At 41.3% G+C, this 23,451-nt stretch overlaps 1 protein-coding gene and 1 long non-coding RNA gene across 5 annotated transcripts in view; one reads left to right on the forward strand and one right to left on the reverse strand.

Annotated features, from left to right (window-relative positions):
* The window catches only part of IGF1R (insulin like growth factor 1 receptor), a 298,422-nt gene that overhangs the window by 107,412 nt on the left and 167,559 nt on the right, over positions 1–23,451 (reverse strand). The gene's annotated exons all lie outside the window — the stretch shown is intronic.
* Positions 6,676–10,228, forward strand: LOC144271699 (uncharacterized). Of its 2 annotated transcripts, none has more exons than XR_013347403.1 (3): positions 6,676–6,799; positions 7,260–7,355; positions 9,001–10,228. It is a non-coding gene; the product is annotated as an uncharacterized LOC144271699 (long non-coding RNA). The 2 variants fall into 2 exon arrangements; XR_013347402.1 differs by having other exon boundaries at positions 9,846–10,228.

Consider the following 23,451-nt stretch of genomic DNA (forward strand, 5'->3'; position numbering starts at 1 on the left):
ACATTCAGCCAACAGATTGCAGATGCCCTTGGTTACAGAGGGCAAGTTATTAAAGGCATACTTCTCAATCTATGCAGTGTTCTTCCTACTAAAATATTCAGCCTCTTCCATCCTCTGTCAATATATTCAGAGAATATATCAAGTATGCAAACTGTGATAAGAAATATTTTCTACACTGTAAGAAATAAAGCTGATCCAAATTAAGTTAATGCAGTCCAAGCACTGTATCAGGGGTGGACAATCTGCACCTGAGAAAGAGCCAGAATTTACCAATGTGCATTGCCAAAGAGCCACAGTAACACGGCAGCAGCCCCCCATCAGCTCTACCCCCCATCCCACCCGCAGCTCTAACCCCCATCCCTCCCCTTCACCAGCAGCACCGCCAATCAGCACCTAACCCTCCATCCCTGTGCCTCCCACCTGCCACGATCAGCTGTTTTGTAGTGTGCAGGAGGCTTGGAGGGGGAAGGAAGGAGGAGCAGCAAGGGCGTGGCAGACTCAGGGGAAAGGGCAGGGGCCTTGGGGGAAGGAGTGAAGTGGGGCTGGGGCAGAGCCAGGGGTTGAGCAGCGAGCACCCTGTAGCACATTGGAAACTTGGCGCCTGTATATCCAGCCCCGGAGCTGGTGTCTATGCAAGGAGCTGCATATTAACCTCTGAAGAGCCGCATGTGGCTCCGGAGCCACAGGTCGGCCACCCCTGCACTACATATTCTTGGCTATTAAGGGTCTAGTGGTATTGTCCCACAGGAAGACATACAGATGAGAGAGTATCTGTCACCTTGGCCCGTAAATCCATCTGTCTGGAAAAACAGCTAGGTGACTTGTTTTTGGAAGCAAGTAGGTCTCGTCCAGGGGTGGGCAAATTTTTTGGCCCGAGGGCCACACTGGGGTGCAAAACTGTATGGAGGGCCGGGTAGGGACAGCTGTGTGTTCCCAAACTGCCTGGCCCCTGCCCCCTATCCACCCCCTCCCACTTCCCGCCCCCCTGACTGCTCCCCTCAGAACGCCCGACCCATCCAACCCCCCCTACCCCCCGCTCCTTGTCCCCTGACCGTCCCCTCCCAGGACTCGCGCCCCAACCGCTCCCCCGGGACCCCACCCCCAATCCAAGCCCCCTGCTCCCTGTCCCCTGACTGCCCCCATCCCTATCCACACCCCTGCCCCCTAACAGGCCCCCGGGACTCCCATGCCTATCCAACCCCCGTTCCCTGTCCCCTGACCGCCCCCCACCCCTAGAACCTCCGCCCCATCCAACCATCCCCTGTCCTGACTGCTCCCCAGGACCCCCTGCCCTTTATCCAACCCTCCCACTCCCCACCCCCTTACCATGTCGCTCTCACAGCAGAAGGAGCTGGCAGCCACGCCGCGGCGCTGCCTGGCAGGAGCAGCGGGCCAGAGCGCTGGTGGTGCAGCGAGGTGAGGCTGCAAGGGTGTGGGGACAGCAGGAGAGTGGCCGGGAGCTCAAGGGCTGGGCAGCACAGTCCCGTGGGCCGGATATGGCCCATGGGCCATAGTTTGCCCACCTCTGGTCTAGTCTATATAGGCCTAGCTATGTCATGAGATCATGTAATACCACCACACAGGACAGGAAGCCTGTGGAGATTTTCACTATTAAAATCCCTTTTTTCCCTTCCAAGGCTCGTAGCAGGTAAGATGCTGCTTAGTGTAAAAAACTGAACCGTGAATTCCTGGATTGATAGAGGCCTTGTGTCCATATACCACACAGGTCACTCGATTAAGTAGAATCAGTTTAAAAACTATTAGTTAAAGCAGTACAAATACCTGGCCGGACAAATCGGTTTAAAAATCACACCTCTGCCTAAGTACAAGTGTGTGTGTAAACCAGGGCTGAACTTTGGTAGAAGAATAATGAAGGGAAAGGGACTGAATTCTTTGCATACCCTCTTTGCTAGTAGGGCCTCAAAAAACAAAAAAGCCAGAAAAAAAGGAAATACTCCAAGATCGTCCCCTCTTTGGAACGACAACACACACCCAAAGCTATAAGCATTAAATTGGATAGGAATAAGATAGCTGATTTTGCCTCTAGTCAAATATAGCAAAGTATCATTTAAATTGCAAATTACATAGCAACAGATTTCTGCACAAAGTTCAAGGGCTTTCTTTTTAAGCAGTTTGTTTTTATAAATTAGAGACGACATTTCAGGGGAGATGGAGAAGAGCTGCTATTGTCAATACATATTCAGCTCAAATATCTCCCAGATTAGTTTGATGCATTTTGTCTACACACCAGAGAAAAAACTGGGTTGTTAAATGATGACCAAAAAACCCAAAAAGATGAAAAAAAAACCACCCGACTTTTATGAGAAGGTCCCCAAAGAAGTAGGTTTCATTGGTGTCACGTTAGTGCAGGAGGATTAACTGTTCCAAAAGGATCTCAGAACTGGGAATTGTCTCACCTTTCTGCTTTCCACCCACCACGCACCCCCCATCTTCCCTCCTGCACAAGGGGAACTTTTAATCCATTGACAGTTTTACTGTGAAGCTCTTTTAAAAAAAATCTTTTAAACCGATGTCTCCTCCTTCAAAACTTCTGTTCCTTTCTTTTCATTTTTAAGAACACGTTCTTGCTAGTATCAGCCTCTTGGCCCTGACTCCTCCAAATTAAACTTCACTGAAAGCTTAAAGATGGGAAAATATATACTTTGCATTTATACAGTGCCTTTTAATCAGCAGTTCTCAAAATGCTTTCTGAAGCATTAAATCTAAAGTGGGAATTTTTATGCCAATTTTGAAACGGGAAATTAAGGCAACAAGAGGATCAGTTATCCAAGGTTACTCTGAATCAGCGACAGAGCTGGAAATAGAAGAGCTCGATTGTCTTGATATCCAATCCCCTGTAATCATTACCTGAGACTCCTGCTTCCCCCAAAATACATTTGATATAAACTGAATGTTTTCGTGCTCCTCCTTCTTAAGAGCCAAATTACAGCCCATTGTATAGTATTACCGAATACTACCCGGGGGACCTGCGGGTCTGAACACTTACTCAGCTGGCAGTACATACATGACAAAAAGGGGGCAAAGCAAAAGCCAGATTTTTTTAAATGAGTTTTAAAAACTAGGCTGGTTTGGGTTGGGGATGTATGTTTGAGTGTCAGTGGTTCTTACCAGCCACTGCAGATGAACAGACTCATTAAGACTTCAAGAATGTATAAAATCAATCCCCTGAAACCTAAAATCAACCAGATCCAATCTCAGGAAGGCAGCTGTGATAAAAAAAACACATTCCGTTCAAATCCCATTGTGATGAAGATTATTCCAATTTTAAATGATCAAAACAGTTACTGTCTTTGATGCAGAACAAATACATCTTCACGACTGAAGGAAGTGATGAGGCTCACCTGACCAGATATAGCAGGCCCTGAACCAGTGACCTTACTGTGAAAAATCATGATAAATGTATGCGAGTCAGAGCTGGATTAATTTAATGTAAGAGTTAGCCTGGAAGGAGGACTATGAAATGCATCAGTGAAAAGGAAACAATTTAGTTCTATACACTGGAGAACTTTAGGCTTTTCGTGATAAGGAAGTGCATATCTAATAGATTTCATCTTTCAACAAAGTCCTCAATAATGTATTTTGAAGAGCCAGAGACCCCTAAATCAATCAATCTCTCGCTCTCTCTTTTTTTTTTTTTTAAAGTAATTTGGCACATGAACCTTTGGCTACCGTCTAAAGACTGTACCGAAATTTGAAACACAATTTTGTTTCTTACCCTTTACTACAGATCCACACAGACTGACTATTGACCAAGCAAATGTCAACGCTTTAAAATTCTGTTGAATATTTAGAACTCAGTCACAGGCTAGTAATTATTTGTAAACAATGAATAATGCCATTAATATCCTTCTTTATTAATGTTGAGAGAAACCTGTTCATCTGCCTTTTTGCTTCTTATATATTCGCCAGCATGAGCTAACGGTTTGTGATTGTTTCTTTTTTGGGGTGGAGAGGATTTAGTCAGTTTGGGACACACAGGATTTCCATTCTGTCTTGCTGGCCTTCATCCCCCAGCCCCCATCCATCCTCCAAAGTACATATTGCTCCCACTAGACAGTCATACTGTTTATTCATTTGCAGGCTTTTCTTTGGCGATCATCACAGTACCTGAGTCACTCTCAAACGTTGGTGAACTAATCTTCGGCTTTCCCAAGAGGTGGGGATGTAGTATCAACATTTCCCCGATGAGGTAACAGACACACAGACATATAGTGACTTGCCCACGGCCACATAGCAGAGCTGTGACAGAACTGGGAACGGAACCTAGATATCTGGAGGCTCAGTGGAAGGTCTTCTTCTCAAGACCATCCCTTTCTCCCAGGGGCCAGCAAAAAAAGGACAACATGGTTTAGAAAAAAGAAAAGGAGTACTTGTGGCACCTTAGAGACTAACAAATTTATTTGGTGCTTAGAGAACAAGCAGGTCACTGTGTTGTTCAGCAGTAAAATACTTCTGAGGCAGAGAAAATATTTTAAAAAGCACTAGATGCTCTTGGTGCAATAGATAACAAAACATTCAAAAGTCTCAACACAAGAAAAACCTGGCAGTGACCACTCAAGACTGAATTTCTTTTAAATGTAGCAATTCAAAATAGGATCCTCTGCCACCTAGCATGTTAAGGTTCAGAAATCGCCTCCTCCGTCACTCCCCATTCTCCAGACCCAGACCCTGGCTCCTCATTCCTCCCATCATATCAAATTCAAACTCACCCTCCTTTCCAGGTTTCAGAGTAGCAGCCGTGTTAGTCTGTATTCGCAAAAAGAAAAGAAGTACTTGTGGCACCTTAGAGACTAACAAATTTAATTGAGCATAAGCTTTCGTGAGCTACAGCTCACTTCATCGGATGCATTTCCAGGATTCTCCTTTTCATACACTACACTCTGCCAGTTCTACCACCTCCCACATCCCTTAATTCTTGCCTCCCACAAGCACCCCCAGTCTTTTCCCACAGTCCCCTCCTGGCCTGGATTATCTCCCTCTGCAACTTCAAACCCTTCCTTGCCACAAGCCCTCAAAACAAAGATCTGCTAAATTATTCCCTATAAACTGGTGGGGGGGGGGGAGGGGAGAGATTAAAGGAATTAACATGAGCATTACATCTTTGCGAGGAGTCCTGTAATCTCTCAGGATCCCACAGTCAGGAGCTGGGCTGGGAGCAGAGTTGCAGCTGGGGTTGGGAGCCAGGGCCACAGTCAGGGGCTGGAGCTGAGCTGGGACCGTGTTTGGGGCTGGAGCCAGGGCTGCAGCAGATCTGGGGGCAGAGCGGGGCTGGGTGGCGCTTCTGCCCTCCCCCCCCCCCAGGGGCTGGCCTGGGCCCTACAGCGTATCCCCGAATGTTCCTCTGTGCCCCCCCCAGGAGGGCACACTCCACAGTTTGGGGACCACTGCTTTGGCTGTACAATATAGTAGTGTCCATTGACATAGCAAGCTACTGGGGACAGGGGGTGGTTTTATTCTGTTTCGGCGAAGTGCCCAAAACAGTTTGGGTGATTCATTCATACCATTATATTTTTGTATTTATCTATACACACACACACACACACACACACACACACACACACTAAATAAGAACAGAGCATCATTAAATTATTATTAATAGTAGCAGTCTGGATAAACAGCATGAATGCAGAATTCAGACAAGCTCTCATCTGGCTTCTGTACATTTAGGTTGTGGTTAATTTGATAAAATAGCACTACTGACATTCAGCAACAGCTTCCAAAAAAACTACAAAACAGATTCCAATGCCTGAAGCTGCATTAAAGACAAAGGCTACAAGTGAAATTTATTTAGGAGAAAAGTATGATCTCATGACCAATGGTATGTCCTCACCGAGGAAGTACAGAATATGGGCTCTCAAAGATGGTAATGCATTCAAATTTTCAATGTCCGCATAAGTAAATCAACAGGCTCAACACAAGAGAAATCTAGTAGTGATTAAACTTCAAACAAAATGCTTTTGAAATATAACAAAAGGTAAACAGAATGTTCCAATGAACAGCCTACCATCCAGTGTGCTAGACTTTCACTGATTATAGTGAGAGAAACCAAGCAGCGAACACTTTTTCTATCAAAAGTCAGTTCTCTTAAAATGTCTATATTTGTTAAGTATGAAAAATTTACAGAACGACTCCTTTGAAATCCAGAGTATGTACACCATTCTATGTGCATCAAAAAATTCTCTAATATCACACTCAGGACTAACACTACTGACATGCTTCGTAGTTTATTTAATCCCAAACTGAAAATCAGATGCATTTTAGTCAGCTCTGTCTGCTTACACAAACTTCGGGATAGAGTCAACAACCCTTGTCTATTCCAGGCCAATTAACTTACTGGAGCACACACCCCAACCCTCCTCTTTTTCATAGTATGAACAAGACACAGGATGTATTTAAGTCTAGACCAAACGGAAAAGTTTCAATATGGAAATATAAAAAGTGATGCATTGTTCCAGTCACTGTTCACTCCTAAATGCTAACATCAACATCAACTGATGGCAACTGACAGAGGAGTTCCAAAGGGATAGTGTTGCTGCTTTTGTACTCCTGCGCACTGAGCATTGAAGGTCTGAGAGACCACATGACAGTTGTTTATGAGTCTGGAGTGAAGTCACATGACATGTCGTCCTCCTCCTCCCTCCACACACACACAGGCTCACTGCCTCACCAACACAAACAGCACTGACCTGCTTACCACACCAGGCAGAAGGAGACACACTGTCTTGGCACATCTTTCAGGGTGCCTTGAGAGGATTTTGAGGCACCGAACTAACACACGGTATCAGAACTTAATAGAAATCTCTTCTTTAAAACTCTGCACACATATTACATTCTATTAAACAGGCATAATAATAATTTTAAAAGGAAGATCAGTATTGGGAATTTTAAAACATGACTATCAATTTGAGATTTAATTTGTTTACATCTAGAAAAATCAGTAAAATGCTTTTGCCTACACAAAGTCACTCGCTTAAGATAAAGCAGAGATGTAGCAGATATGTAAATTTTAAAAACATATACATGCAGTTTAACAAATTTGAAAAAGACTCCTAACGTATCTCCAGCACTATTCCTTACGTATAGACTTCCCTTTATAAAAATCCATAAAGGGTGATTTCAAGCTATTTAATTGCATCACACGTCAATGCTTCTCCTTACATATGGAACCTCTTCTCTGAGCTGTAAAGCTGCTATTATTTATTGTAGCCTCACCCTTGTTGCTATGTTGCTTATATTAGATTGCGAGCTTTTGGGGACATTAATGTGACTTTCTATGGACTTGCACAAATCCCAGCATGAGTGACACCACTTGGACACAACAACAAGGAGTACAGGTAAAGTGATTTTATTTCTTAGCACACTGGTTCTTCAATGCTAACATTTCAGAGAAACAGACAAATTGTATAAAGGGTAGGGGTATGTCGACACTACAGAGACTATACCGACATCTCGCCGTTCCTGTGCTTCCATAAATCAGGAGTGTAGATACAGTCTAAACTGACAGAAGGGGTTTTTACATCAGTGTAGGAATACAACCTCCTTAAATGAAGATAGCTGTGTTGACAGAAGCATTCCTCCATCGAGGTAGCTGTGTCTACATGTGGGTCAGGTTGGCATAGCTAACTAAGTCAGAGGTGTAATTTTTTTCACATCCTTGACCCATGAAGATAAGCCAACATAATTTTCAAGTGTAGCCCAAACCTTAATAGGGTCAGTTTTAACCCACTGTTTTCACTTTGCTGTCAGTGAACTCTTATACCTACCTATTCGTAATATCATTGCTTTGTGTTTTTCTCTGAAAGCTATCCAGTTAGTGCCAGTGAAGGTTGTGTACTATGCCATTTTTATCATAATAAAAGCTCTCAGCATGGTGCGTATGTGCTACAACAAAGAATAAAAATGTCCTGTTTCTGTTACAGAAAAAGGAAAACATGCTGAATTAAAGACAGATGTACAATTGTACATCATACACACTGAGGCAAGGGATTTTACCACAGGGGTACACACTTGATCTCATCCTTCCATTTTGTGTATTTAAGAAAGAAGGTGGTGTAATGGGTTTCTATTCAGAGTGTTCTCAATGATAATCTGAGACACTCTTATTAAAAACTACTTTGATCTGTAAAAATAATTAAATACCACACAGTATTGCTGTTTCTGGGGTCTGTTTTAATCAATATTCTACAAAACAAAACAAACTCCTAAAAGTATTCCATGCAAAGATAAATGTTTTCCATAAATTAAATGCTTTTAGACTTTCACCTTCATAATCCACTCAACACGTACTCTGTTCCAATTCCAAAAGGTTACACTCTAACCAACATTTTTGTCTCATATTCATAAAATTCTTGATAAGGGCATAGCAGCAAGCCCCATAAGCAACCTTGAACTGTCTCAAAACACAGGACTCAACCATAACAAAAGAATTCAGTTGTATTCTCTATATTTTAAACAATGCTATTGTTACAGGCATTTATCACAGTGCTTTCTTAATTCATCTGATTTTCTTGCTTTATTTATTGTCAACACTGATCTTAGAAGTCTAGACAGAACAAAAAGATCCATTAGTTTGCCTCTGACATACACCACAGCACATTCCTGCTATATGTTTGGTAGAAGCAAGCCTTGGGGAGGAGACAAGGAGAAAACAGAAAAAAAGTGCAGATCTGCAGTCATCTAGATAAATGCTGCACTGGGCATAAGACTGGGTTCAGAAAAATAGCTGCTGGTTATTTGTGCTAACTCTGCCTGTGTTTTAACACAGCTGCTTAAGTTTAATGATATCTGAGAATTTTGTAGTTAGCAATGTGCTGTATATCATTAGTAAGTGTTCTAAACCATATACTAGCACACGTATTTAGGGGTTGTGAATGGATTTTGGGTGTGGATATTTTTTTTTAAATGTATTTGTGTGCACATGCGTGCATTCAGAATATGAACAACAGAAAACTAATCTAAATCTCCTACTTTTATTGGCAGCAAGATCTCCATTTCCAGCAGCTCAACTAATGGGCCTAGCTTCAGTAGTATCTGGTGGAAGGAAGAAATTAAAAATTCACACAAAGGCATTTTCAAATGATAAAAATCACATAAAAATCAGAGCTGCAATAGAGATTCTAGTATAGATGTAAAAAATCTTCAGTCCTCACAAGTCATGACCAGATTTTACCTTTGCTTTATTCCCTGCACTGAATGCTACCTTTCAATCAGACACCATCAAACCACCCTGTTCCTGGCCCTGTCATTTGTTATGAAGAACTCTGAACTACAAAGGTCTATTGTCCTGAGCTATGATTTTTTTTTCTTGTTACAGTCAGTGGATATCAAATAAATTCAGAGGGACATTATAACAAGTTGAAATCTGATCCTCTTTACAATTAATAGCTGTAAACATACCTATCTCCAAAACAAAGACTGATACTGATTGAAAAATCTCTCATTAATGATCTGAACAGCACATCCAGGAATCTGGGCATGCTAGCTAGACTAAGGAATGCAGATGCACAAGACACATTGCCCCACTGCTCCCCCTGCCTCCTTTGTGCTAGAAAGCCAGAAGGGGACTGAGATGGAAGAGAAGTCAGTGCCTGAGAAGCCGGAATTTGTTTTCTTTAGGTTGGCTCAGCTCACCTACTGGGATTTGATGTCTAGTCTGGGCAGTTGGTAGTTCTTCCTTAATGACTGTGGTGATCACATGTAAAAAAAACTTAAGGATGCAGGTGACATTTTGGACCCTCCTTAAGAATGTCTCCATAGAAGAAGGGAATATTTACATTTCTCAAACGAAAGCAGCCGTTTAATCTAACCTATTCTCTTAATTCCAGTTTCCAAAATCCCAATCTGTTCCCTACTAGATGGGAATCCTATTTGAAAGCACTGCCAAAGGATGCTATGCAGCACCACAGAAAAAGGAGCATGTTTCCAGAGTACAATGCCTTCAGCGGTCTGTAGGAAATGGCTGAAAAGAAAATCCAGGCACTACATAATAGAGTACGAAATTTGGCAGGGGAAAAATGGTTAGGTATATTGTCATACCAATGTTGAAAGAATGTACTAGAGAATACTCAACTTGGTTGAGGTGCAGAATTTCGGGTTAAAGAAAAGAGCAAGTTATAAAATATGTTTCTGTTTATTTGGAAACCTTCATTTTTTTAATGTAAACATCTCCATGGTATTTTGTGAATACAAACAGAACCATGCAAGGACATGAGAAGCAGGAGGTGAAACTCATTATAAAAGGCAAGTCAGTCTGTTTTATTTGTCCAAACTAAGTAAAATGCTGAAAAAAAAAAAGTGAAAAAACAAGCATGAATAATGAAAAATAAATTAAATAATAATACATTATTAAACTGGTAAAAATTTGTATTACAAGCAAGGATTACAAATATGTATTTTCAGTAGTGCCCATTTAATGTCTCTCTAAAGCAAAATTAAAGCCTGGATTTGGAACCAGGATATTTATCAGTTGTTTCATTCTCTTCTATATACTCTGCCCCTTTCCATGAACAGTATATCTTCTTCCACAATCAATATAAAGCTATCGCAAACTTACAAAACCCCCATCAGTATATGCACTGGACAACACATGACCACACTTATGGGCTCTTAAAAAAATAAATAAGGATAGTCTCAAAAAACAGAAGGAATGTCTGTTTCTCTCATTTAGTTCACAAAGCTTTGCAAAGACGACAAAAAATGTTGACCCTTATGGAAAGTTAGCACTGTGTGCAAAATTAAGAAATAAATAAAAATACTAATTTCTACCCTATTCATTCTGCAACAACGTTCAGCTCTTATCTTGGCTACGCATTTTACCGCGTGACTTCAATTGTGGGTTTTTTAAAAAATATTGTTAAAAATCGCTTTTAAGAGGGGAGGTTAATCATTGTTGAGTCATCTTGTATACAATTTTCCACGCGTTTTTAAAAGAGCTTTTCAAAATGTACTAGAAGATAATCATTCCAAGGTGTAAACCATAACATATCTCTTTGGCCTGTTCTTTCTAAAGCATAGCCTGTTTTGCTTCTTGTTACTTCACATATTCAGAAACTTTTTATTGCCCTGGCTCAGAATCAAGCCAATACAATTCATTTCTGACAGAAAAAGCATTTCAGAGTCACTAGTAAACTGGCAGCCTGCATTATTCAGGGTATCATTTTGCACTTTAATTCAGAAAATTAGCTAAGTACATCTGGTCCCAGAAATAAGTGTGTTTGTGACAAGGTAATATTTTTTTCCTCACACTCTTTCCAACCAGAACATTTTTTCTTGACGTGCAATTTTGCTGCATATCATTTAGATGAGATGTTATTCCAAAAGAAACAGGAGGCACAATAAAGGAGCCAGAGTGGACAAATGAGTTTGGGGAAAGCTAATAGGGGATATGGACAACAAATGACATTTGGGAGTATTCCCTCTTGCCCATCAAAAGACCAATCACACATTCATGGCTGGAATTTAGAAAGATCCCTATGTAAGTAGCTATATCTTATCAGCAATCACTTTTTCTGCCTTTCCACATTGGAACAGGATAGAATTATTTATACAAGGGATTTCAAAAAACTGTGGCTTTCACGGCTTTTTTCCTTTAGCCAAAAATGTATCCTATCGTTTTAGAACAATGAAGTATTCTAAAAATCTAACAAAACAGCAACAAAGCTTTACTGAATTTGTTTAAGTAACATTTAAATAAAATGGGGGTAAATGAAGTCCAATTACTGAACAAGTAGGTGCCCTGAAACATTGCAAAAAGGATTAGCAATTCCAATTTATTATTTCTGTCTCAAATAATTTAAAATGACTAATAGCTAGGGTCAACAAAATGAATAAGTTTCACAACTAACTCAATTTTGTTCCTTTCCTAGGGGGTTTTAGTTCCGAAAGCCCTTGGTACATTATATGCACTTGCTTTTATCACAATACCCCCACTGGACTTTCAGTTTATTATCTAAACGTTTTGTCTTATTCCTGCTTCTTAGCTACCTGAATTTATCAGGGACACATTTGAAGAGCTATAGCCATCTACCTTTGCCAGTGGCCTGCTCAGGAGCTGCTAAGGGATCCACACTGATTGCTCCTAAATCGCTGCGCCATCAAGTCAACTCTGCAAATTTGCCAGGTACACCAGTCTCTGCCAGTCATCAAATCAAAGTTAGATACGTACAATGGCCAGAGAGGCCATTAGAAAAATACTGGCAGATTACATAGCCATGCCCTACAGCATTAATTACCAAACATTCAAATCATTGGCTTTTAATTAGGAAACTGACCTACTGTCAGTGACTCTTCACCCTGTCATAAAAGGAAGATATTTGTAAATTAACCAATCTGGCATGCAAGATAAATATATCCAAGTACAGAATTAGGGACCAACCACAGCACAGAAAGCACCACCTAAAAAAAAAAATCTTATCTGTGCAATGCACCATGTTATGTCAGCTTTGCTTCCTACTTTGAGTCTCGCAGCAAACACAGAAGCCTCCAATACTGCAGGGATTCCATTCCATGTAAAACTCCACTCCACGTATTCCAGGCAGCCTTGTCACAAATAATTCATGTCCACTACTCCTCTATCACGCTGAATACGAGCACATTGTGCTACTGGAAATGGGAAACCTGATTCGGGTCACAGCAAAAGGTAGAAAAACACTTTTTCACACAAAGCTGCCCTGTTTTCTCCCAATGCTCCCCAATCTCAAACCTACAACTTTAGTGGAGACAAACAAAAGGCTTTGCCTCTACAGAGAAGAAGAACAGAATATAATACTTCCCCCACCCACAAAACAAAAAAAAAGCGTTATGCACATTTCAACAGCCATGCCTGTCCTACCTCCTTTATTAATATCAAATTAGTACCATCCTATTCAAGTACTCCCCTTGTTAGTATAATTTGAGATGAACAGATGATAGCACATACAAATTGTGTACGTGAGCTCCGAGAACTAGCAGAGCCACACAAAGGGCAACAACAACAAAAAACCCTCCTCCCCCTCCACCCAGGTCTTCGTCTTTAAGGAAAGCCACAGTCACCCTGGTGCGCTTTCTTAAAGGGCAACTAAGACAGCTCCTGTATTAATGAGGGTAAATCAGCTTTAGAAAACCTGTAACAAAAATATGATTCAAACCAAAAAGGTCTTGAAAGGGTTTCAACTGTTTAGTCCTCTTAAAATTAAATGCTGGCACAGAATTCTTGGCGCAGTGGAGGGTGCATTTCTCTATTCCCCCATCACCTTTATAAATCTATTTATTTATTTAACAGGATATACCATCCTGTTGTTTACAGGAAAGGATAACCTCTCCGCAGCCTGGTTAACAACTGTGTTCCTAATACTGCTACTGCATCTTGGTGGGATGCCCATTTGACTGACAAGCCCATAAGCCAGTCATGTAGCAAAGCTAAGCATAAAGGTGGAATTTCAAAAGGAACCAATTGGGTGGCATGAAGGGAGGTTCCAGATGATTGGCATGTTATTCAGAGTAGAAAGTAGTAAACAACCTCTGTGTTGGCTGAAGAAAGAGGTATATCCGAAGAGGGCATGTCCCTTTACCTTGCTCAGGCTGGAGTTTTACAAGACAAAATCAATGAGAACCTTTCACAGTGGAGTAAAAACAAAAACAAAAAACGCAAACACAAATGAGCCTATATTTCAAAAATGCTGCTTACATAGCAAAGGTTTAAAAATATGAAAGTCATATGTTCCTCCAGAAGGCTTTTATAAGTCACTTTAAATATAAAGCATTTTTGTAGCTGCTCTGAATTTTCTAGACTGAAAATGTTTCATCTGTACTTTCTGCATTTAGGTTTATATTAAACCAGGATTCCCCCCTTTTCAACAGAGATTTTTGTTTTTTTTCAATATCAATTTTAAAAGAGAGAGACATAATTGTGATGATTAGGGAAGAATTTAAGTGTTGAAACTGGCATTATTTCCTCATATATAGAAACCATCCAGCAAAAAGTGGAAGTTTTGGTATTTAGCTTAATAACATATGGCCAAAGACAACGGGGAGGAAAATTAGCAGTTCAGCTGTCAATATTAGAGGATTAAAATGATGTTTCTGATCACATTATGTTTCTAATTGTGTGGTGCCACATGAGCAGACACACAGAAAATGTAGGGCTTAGACTAAGATCTAAGGCAATCCTAACCAGGATGGGAGCATTAGTTTGGCTGCTTTCTGGAGGATAAATTATTGCTGAAGATGTTTACACAATGTAGCTTCAAGAGTCTGAAAGGTTGCTTTCAAGAGGCCCTGCCCCAGATTTAAGGGCATGCAAGCAAAGACTGTGTGGGGAGACAGCTAGGCAGGATATACTGAAACAGCAGCTCAATTTCATCTCCTGTGCTTCAAATTCAGGTTTCTATTTTTGGCAAGTCCAGAGCTGTGTTTTTGCTGTAACTAGCTAGCTTTGAAACCATTCAGACTTTTCTAGGTACAATGGACTTCAGATCATGTTTAAAAGTGATTCATATTATATGATAATGTAAAAATAAAAAAAGGGCAGCTGCCCAGTATCCATAGGAGAAATTCTGAAAAGCAAACCCATGGGTTAAGAATCCCACTGGCCCTTTGCTATTGCCACCTTTTGAACCCTGGTATCAGGCAGCAAAAGTTTTCCACAAATACACAAAGGCACAAACCCTGGCTACTTTGAAGTCAATGGCTTTGGTTAACACAGAACTCCAACAGGACCAGGATTCAGCCCTCAAATTAATATTTCAAGTACCTCTCTTTTCAGTGGACAATAGCACTTCTTAATTTTTATCACATTTATAATAACTTGGCTTTCACCATTGTCACTAAGCATCATACATTTAAAAAAAATCTGAAATTAACAAATTTTAAGAACAAAAACCAAATCTAAACCAAATGTGCCCCCAATATCCTCTATATGCACCCTCTCAAACAAAAACCTAAGTAAACAAGTAGGCTCTATATCAGAGATCGGCAACCTTTGCCCTGTGGCCCGCTAGGGTAAGCCCCCCTGGCAGGCCGGGCCAGGCCAGTTTACCTGCCGCGTCCAGCTCCCCGCCAATGGGGGCTGCAGGAAGCAGCATGGGCCGAGGGACATGCTGGCCACCACTTCCCACAGCCCCCATTGGCCTTGAGCGGCGAACCACAGCCAGTGGAAGCCACGATCGGCTGAACCTGCGGACACGGTAGGTAAACCGGCCCGACCCGCCAAGGGGCTTACCCTGGCTGGCCACATGCCAAAGGCTGCCGATCCCTGCTCTATACCATGCCTGGAGGGTCTGACAGACACATGAGGAAAATAAACTCCAGTTGATTCCCCACCCCATACCTCCATGAGGGGCAAGAGAGATGGAGACAGACACACATAAAGGTCTCAGGATGCAAAGATACAAACTATTAGGATAAATATATAAAATAGAACAGTGATCTTTGATAAAATCGAAATGCATCCATAAGCAAGCAGGAAGTCAGCCTGGTCTTTGGAGAACTGGCATACTGTGCTCTCCACCAAAGCCCGAATCCAAAGTACCTGCCTAACTTTAAGCACACAAAGAGTCCCACCTACTTCAATGGACAGACTCATGTGCTTCATTCAGCTAGGCACTGAAGCACCTGCCTACCTCGGAGGCCTGGGCAAGTGAGTTATTGTATTTCTTTACTAGCTGCTGCTTCAAAACAGACCTTAATGGCAGCCCTACGTGGAGTACACGGCAACAATCCTATATGGAGAAAGCAACTTCCGGGTCAGGATACAACCTTTTTTCTTTTTCTTTAAAAAAAAACAAAAAAGGTTCCCTGCACCCCCCCCCCACCCCCAAAAATCCTAAAAGGCGGTAGGCAAAAAACAAAAAAAGCTTCCTGAAGACAGAATGGTATTTCAGCTGTCAAATCCTTCCAAACACAATTCCAGCCCTCGCCTGGCTCCTAAGACATTGACCTTGGCTTTCTGAAATATAACCTTCCCTTCCATAAAGCTAAAGGCAGTTAGTGGTCTCAACAGAATCTGTGAGAGGAGCGCAATAGCTTTCTGAGGCCAGGAAGAGGTCACATGATGCAGAATCCTTCACAAAGTCAATCATTTGTGGGGACTGACACTGTCTTGTGTAGTGAAATGCTATCTGTACCGAGTCACAGAACAGTAATATCCCATAGAATAGCATAGTGTGCATGCCAAGAGCACTTTTTTAGAGCTACCCCACACATACCTTATACTAAACACTGTGCTTTTCCCCTGCCTCTCTCTGGCCCAGAGAATGACTCACTTTTTTCCAGCTAGCCAAATGGGAGGCCATTTCTCCTTGATGTAGCAAGGACTAAGGCAGTCATGGAGGGACTGTCATGGAGAGACTACATCAGGGGTGGCCAGCCTGTGGTTCCGGAGCCACGTGCGGCCCTTCAGAGGTTAATATGCGGCTCCTTGCATAGGCACCGACTCCGGAGCTGGATATACAGGCGCCAACTTTCCAATATCCCGGGGGGCACTCCCTGCTCAACTCCCGGCTCTGCCACAGGCCCTGCCCCCCCTTCCCGCCCCCTCCCCTGAGTCTGCAGTGCCCTCGCTCCTCCCCCTTCCCTCCCCCAGAGCCTCCTGCACAGTCAGGAAACAGCTGATCAGGAGATGCAGGGAAGGAGGCGGCGGCGCTGATTGGCAGGGCTGCCAGTGGGTAGGAGGCTCTGAGAGCTGATGGGGGGGCTGCTGACGTGTTACTGTGGCTCTTTGGCAATGGACGTTGGTAAATTCTGGCTCCTTCTCAGGCTCAGGATGGCCACCCCTGGACTACATTCAATCCAAAAGAAAGGAGTGCCTCATGCTGCACAATAGCTTAGCTACCTATGAAAGGTAACTTGCACCGTTGGGGAAAGTGAAGGGGGAGCGGTTTGGTTTCTTTCTTATGCTTCTTTATAATGTCAAATGAAGGTCTGAAGCTTTTCAAAAGCTTTTTTCTGGCTTGTTTTTTTTCTTAACCACATCATCAGGTCTTTCCTGGTTTTACTGGAGGCCTAGTGGGGATCCATGAGTTGAGCATTGGGATTAATTAAAACAAAGGAGATACTGACTCTCCTCCCACATATTTCAGTCGCAGGAGAGCACTGCTGGGTTGGGGAATGGGAGCAGGCTCATCCCTAAAGATCACACAGAGAGCCCAATCGAAACAATGAGTGGAGTAAAGCACCCGAAATGGAGTTTTTACCGTGCATTTCTGCTTCTCCACCATTGCAGTGGCCACATAGCTCGGGAGGGGCCACATCCAGGGCCTCTGGCCAGCTAAGAGCTGAGAAGTGCAGGGAAGAAAAAACATCTCCTCCCCGACTGGCACTCCGCACAAAGGATTGCCCTAAGAGAGAGATTAGAAGGTGGAGTTTGTTTGTTTTAAATGCAGTCACTCTGAGCAGGAGGCCTGTTGCAGCTGCCTGCAGCAGCTACAAGCAGAAGAGAACTGACATAACCCAAGAAGGTGGCTACTCCCATCTTACCCTGATTGACAGGTCTGGTTCTGCTGCTCAGCAAGCTGCAACAAGAGAAGATCCACAAGAGGGGATCTATGCACCCTTCCCTTGAACAGAAGAAAATCACCTTCTAAGGTATTTAAAAAAAAAAAAAAAAAAAAGAAAGCCATGAAACCACCCCCTCAAAAGAAGACTCAAAATTTAGACTCAAAAGAGTTGAGATTTTTTTTTTTTGGTCTGCTTGGTAACCTTGAGCAAGTCACTTCCATCCTCTGTGCCTCAGTTTCCCCATCTTCAATATGGGGACAATGATACTGAACTCCTTTGTAAAGTGCTTTGCGATCTACAGATGAAAAGGGCTAGGTCAGAGCGACTCCCTCTAAGATACATTGCTGAGGGTCTACAAAAGGAATCACTTCCCGTGCCACACAGGCTGAAAGGTAGTGGCCAGAGTAGTGAACGGTACACACAAAATATGTTGGGTACTTCCATTTACCTCTCTCGTCATTACAAAAACAAGTGGACAGTAAAGGAAATGGAAATAAATTAAGAAGTGATAAAAAGAAAAATATTTCCAATTCCAATGCAGAGATAGCTCATGGAACTCAGTGCCACAAGATATCATAAAAGCAAGGAGATTAGGAGGACTCGATGAGAACATACAAGATTTACATTAAGAATTTTAAGACGTTTTTAAGTCATGCTGCAAACCTCTAGAGTCCAATCTCTGACTAAAAACTGGTGTTGTAAGGCACTCTACCAGATAGGTTTTAGAGTAGCAGCCGTGTTAGTCTGTATCCACAAAAAGAAAAGGAGTACTTGTGGCACCTTAGAGACCAACCAATTTATTTGAGCATAAGCTTTCGTGAGCTACTGCTCACTTCATCAGAGGCATGCATCCGATGAAGTGAGCTGTAGTTCACGAAAGCTTATGCTCAAATAAATTGGTTGGTCTCTAAGGTGCCACAGGTACTCCTTTTCTTTCTACCAGATAGGACGCTAGACTACAAGAGCCTCTGGTCTGAATTACTACACAATTCCTATCTCCTATAATGCCAGGCTTCACAGGTGAAACTGGAGAAAAGGGAGATCTCAGGAATCCGCTATGGATATGGACCACCACAGCAGGCATACACCTCTTCTTTTTTGCTTCAAGGGAGAGGAATATTCAAATACTGCTATTTTGGCTACTATAATATGATCTGTATTTTGAAAATCCAATTTACTACCAAATCTCACTGGAAGCAATTATTGTACATTGAGTCAAATTCCAGTCCTTATACCCACAAACCTTTAATGGAAGTACCTGTAGAACGTGGCCCAATAGCTATAAAGATTCTGTAGTTGAATTTAACTATCTTCCCACTTCCTCAGCAGCAAACACAAGCAAAATGACAATTAAACTGAAAAGCCTAATGTGGGAAAAATCCTCCAATGCAATAATAAATAATGACTGCAAAATGGATGACATAGTAACTGCACTCATTTAAACAGAGTCACAGGGCCTGAAATCACCAAGATGCCTACATGTGTTATTCCTGCCACATCTATAACCAATGCAACAACAAAGAGGCTGCCCTGTACACAAACAGATGGCCTCATAAAACTCATTCACCAAAAGTGAGGACTTTATATGCAGTGCTATAGGATATGGACACTTCTGTAAACAGTTCCAAAGAAATCCGACACCCTTGCTGAAAGGATGGAATACACACCACACACAGAGAGGGAAGTTTATCAGATGTGTACAGACAGGTACGCTGTTAGGTAACAGAGGTACACAGGCTTATCTCTAGGATTTGGGTGGGGAACGGGAGAAAGCGTGCCAACCTGTACCACATTGTTGACATTATGCTGCTTTCACTGCTGATCCTACTTTAAACAAAAAGTCACACACACAGTTTGTTTGTATTCTGAAGAAACGGTGTTTACAACATCTTCTTGTAAAGGACATCCTGTTCTGTATCCCTGCAAGAAAAAGATGGTGGGGTGGATTGTTTTTGTTTTGTTTAAGAGCAACTATGTTCGATGCAACTTTAAGTCTGAAATTTAAATCGCTAAAGAACCTAAATAATTTCAAGTATGGTGCCCATGAAGTTTATTGATCCTCTTGCATCCCCAAGTCTTTTGCATTAAGCAGGGTACTATAGCTCTACACCTACATATCCATAAGCGTTAAAGTTAACACTATCTAGTAATAAAAAAATCTACAGGCACAAGATGGTAAAGTGACTGAGAATCAGTTTTGAATTTTACAACTTTAATGCAATGTTTTAACCTTAATTTTGCATTACAGGGTTGTACTTTTTGCATTCAAATTAAACAACAAAAACAAGTAATGTGCTAGTGTGTTCCTTTGAATGTGTGTCTTCAGGAATTGCAGTGATGCCATTATGGCTCCAAATGAAACAAAAAACCAAACATTTAAACATCTTGCCATTGAAATAACTGTGCATTTTCACTAAATCAATATGCAGATGTGTGTACATCTAACATACACATATCAAAGGAAACCGCACTCAAATCACAATTAAAATAAAACGTAAATGGGCAACATTTCACATCTCCGGATGCTTTTTCTGCATGCTTTGTACCCAATAAATATGACATTCATTCCTTACAGAAAGCTACATATAAAAAAGTACGGAAAACGTAACCAATCTTACTGTTGCACGTTATTTCTTCTCTGTTTTCAATTGACAGGGCATCATAAATTTAGAAGTCATTTCTTGGAAAATTGTTTATTTACTATACTTAAAAGCAACATTAAGGATTAATGCATCAAAGTGAGAAAAAATACAAGGAAAATTCTTTTTCGTCAGTGTTTATTTTGTGAAGAATAAGTTTCACAGTTTCCCTGATATAATCAGGTTTGCCTATTTGTGAATATTTTAAAGAGCAAAGGGAAGAGAAACTGATGTATGAAACGTTAGGAAAATAAATGTGATTGTAAAAATCACAACTGACAGATACTGAGGTAGGTGAAGTACCCAAAACTACTCTTTTTACGCATGACTAATTTCAAGTAGATTTTGCTTCCATTTAACTCAAAAAGGGATAAAAGAGTGGTTTCTTCAAACTTAGCAAAAAAAACAATTATCTTCTAGACTGAAAAACAAGCACAAGAAATCCAGACCAAAATGAGTTATAAAAGTGACTAAAAACAGCCCATAGAACACAAAAGTGCCTTTTCTACCATGAGCCATATCCTCAGGTAGTATAAACTGGTGTAACTCCACCCAAGTCAACGAATGAGGATCTGGCCAAACAAATACAGTATAGCTCCCAGAAACACAGAAGAAAGTTATCCCTTAAGAATCTTTGAAGTTTCACTGAGAAATGAAATTGATATTTATTCTTATAGTAACTGAAATACCTATAAAATATCCATATTTGTTACTAAATAAACATTTAAATGCCACTGTAATTACTTGAATTTAAAGATGATGTTCTTGCATTACTCATGCAATGCTACAGTAAACAAATTTGTATATAAGTTGAGGTCTGTGCTTACGTAGATCATGCAGAATTTGGTGTTAAAATGTAATGGAGACTATGTCTCCCCTGAAAAAAGGTGGATTTTACTACAGGAGGTTAACTAACATGCACTACCTATCCCTCTCTAAAAATCTTAGTGGAGAGAAGACACTTGTAGCTTTTATGAAAAGATGGACCATGGACGGGGCATAGCACAGTGCTGATGTCGCCTAGCTGCCTTCTGGTATAAACTACAGGTGCCTTCTCTCCACTAAGATCTAGAGAAGGACAATTAACACACATTAGCTATCCTGCAGCAAAAAACGCACCTTTTTTTGGTAGCGAAGACAAATCCAGAGACTCAACCGGCTTGAGCCCAATGGCATAAGCATCTGCTTTGAAAGCTAGAGGTCCCAGTTCATGTCACAGTCAAGACTTTTCTCCATAGTTAATTTCCAAGATGCATACATTCAGTTAGTTTGAAACGAATCCTGTACACAGATTTCACCCCATTCTACAGTCAATTTCATATCAGTGCTCTTAATCACCAATCTTCACAAAGAGTTTAGTTAAACCAAAGAATGATCTATAGTCTTTTCACCTAAGAATTAATTGAATTGTCTCATTAGACTGACCTCCTACTTGGTAAGGCAACTCCCATCCTTTCATGTGCTGTGTATTTATACCTGATACTGTATTTTCCACTCCATGCATCTGATGAAGTGGGTTCCAGCTTATGCCCAAATAAGCTTATGCCCAAATAAATCTGTTAGTCTCTAAGTGCCACAAGGATTCCTCGTTGTTTATATAGACTACTGAAGATCTAATTTCTACACTGCTAGAAGGATCTTCTCTTGTTACTAAATTACTTGTGTAGATATACAGTGGTCATAAAGGCGAGAGATTATCGACTTTAGTCACAGATTACTCCAAATGAGAGAACAGATGAGTATTGGCTGTTGCATTCAAGCGAGTGCTCATTTCTAGCTTAGCAGGACTCATTGAAGGTGCTAGAATAGTTAGAATACCAAGGCAAAATCCTGCCACTCACAAGAGTTAAATATTTTACATAATGGAAAAGGGTTTCATTTATCTTGTTGTTTTAGAGCCTCCGAGACTCAAACTATGTCTGGGTTTCTTAACACTTAAAGTTTAAAATAAAAATTGCCTTGACAATGTTCTTATATCCCTTTAACGTCTGAAATTTATCAAATATAAAGAATGACCGATATGGCAACATGGACACTTCATTCTTCACCTTCCCCTCACAAAAATATATATTTATATGAAAGCGGGAAGGGGAAAGGAAGGGGCACAAGTCAGGACCAATTTTTGGCTAGTTTGTCTTCAAACTGGCTAACTTAAAAATATATATATACACAATACTTAACAATAAAGACACCATTTCTGTATCTCTTGTTTCCTGATGTCATCTGAGGCAAAGCCCTAGATTACTGGGGGAAATGACTTCTGAATAAAATATACTGAAATAAAGCAACCATCTTAACTCCATACCAACCCACTAAGCCAGTGTATCTACTCTGAACCTCAAATTCAGGAAATTTATTTCTAATTTAACAAAACTTTGTTATTTTGCATTGTACTGAATAAACCAAAGGTGACATCATTGAAGATAACCTTCTTTAAAAATAGCTAGCTACCTAAAAGAGCTACAGGGAAGAGGCAATCTCACACACCAGGCGCAATTAGAAGCCTTGTGAAACCTACCAGCTCAACAGCCTGATGACTGACATGTTTCTGATCAAGACAAACCCTTCTGAAGCTCCTTACCACTACAAAAATTGCACACAGAAGATTCTTTGATGTCGAAGGTTCTCACTAATTAATATGTCCTGTCCCCCCCACCCCAACATGACCAAAACTTTAAAAACAATCGTGTCTCCAGTGATTGCTTCACATCAACATTTTGAAATTGCCTCCCACGCACCAACTCCCAAAAAACAACACAGTAGCAGGTAATCCAAGATTTTTTTTTAAAGAAGACTTGCTAATATAATAGCTGGACAGTATGAAAAATAAACAGGACAGTATGTGATGAATGTAGAATTTTGGTAATAGTTTTATGATTCCTATGCATGCCTCAGTTTCCCTCTGGGCTGTGTATTGTTATGCACTGAATATAATGGGAAGGGATGAGGTGTTGGACTCCCGTAGCTGTCTGGTTGGAGACCAGTGACATTAACAAATTGACTGAAGTCTACACTTGTGAATGGAAGATCCAGAAGAAAGAATGGACATCCCAATTTTCAGGATATTTATACCTAGTGACCAACAGTGAAGAGGAAGATTTTTCCCCACCTCTCTGCAAAGAAGTAGAGCAAAGCCCCCGAGCTGGAGGACAAAGGGAAAAGGTGCGTAGCTGTGTTAGGAGTGGATCCCACCAAGAGACAGGTCCTCAGCCTCTGACCTGGGATAAAGGAACAGGGGTAGACAGAAGAAGCACAGATGGTTCCTACACCAGCATGGCTCAAGGGAGCCCTGGGGTTGGGCCAGTCTCAGCTATGTCTT

Source organism: Eretmochelys imbricata, chromosome 10 (genome assembly GCF_965152235.1).
Source record: "Eretmochelys imbricata isolate rEreImb1 chromosome 10, rEreImb1.hap1, whole genome shotgun sequence".
NCBI classification, from domain to species: domain Eukaryota; kingdom Metazoa; phylum Chordata; order Testudines; family Cheloniidae; genus Eretmochelys; species Eretmochelys imbricata.